This window comes from Apis dorsata, unplaced genomic scaffold (genome assembly GCF_000469605.1).
Source record: "Apis dorsata unplaced genomic scaffold, Apis dorsata 1.3 scaffold_396, whole genome shotgun sequence".
Lineage (NCBI taxonomy): Eukaryota > Metazoa > Arthropoda > Insecta > Hymenoptera > Apidae > Apis > Apis dorsata.
This window is the reverse complement of record NW_006263655.1, coordinates 16,118-16,477: the sequence shown is the minus strand read 5'-3', so window position 1 is coordinate 16,477 and position 360 is coordinate 16,118. Positions and strand designations below refer to the sequence as shown.

The 360-nt window shown below is 35.0% G+C and overlaps 1 protein-coding gene across 1 annotated transcript in view; it reads right to left on the bottom strand.

Moving 5' to 3' along the window:
- The window catches only part of LOC102680950 (nucleolysin TIAR-like), a 20,788-nt gene that overhangs the window by 16,628 nt on the left and 3,800 nt on the right, over positions 1-360 (bottom strand). The window lies entirely within an intron of this gene.

Genomic DNA, 360 nt, shown 5'->3' with positions numbered 1-360 from the left:
AAAAAAAAAAAAAAAAAAAGAAAAAGAAAAAGGAAGAGAAAAAAAAAAAAAAGAAAGGAAGAAAAGAAAATCGAAATTCATATCGGACGATCTATCGGAAAAATTGCCACGAAGGCTTTAAAGGATAGTAGGCTGAAAAATTGAGGAGTTACTATAGATCCGTGCCATGATAAAGCTTTCATAGTAGCAGGTCTCCGTGAATGAAAATCAGCTTTAAGAGAAAAGATCGTGGAGATGAGATCGGTACGCCCGAAAAGCTTTTCCCAGAGATAGAAAGAGTAACCATTTACGATCAAAAATTTTATCCTGGCTTATTCACGCTGAAAGTTTATCGACTTTTCAGTGATTCGTAACCACCTC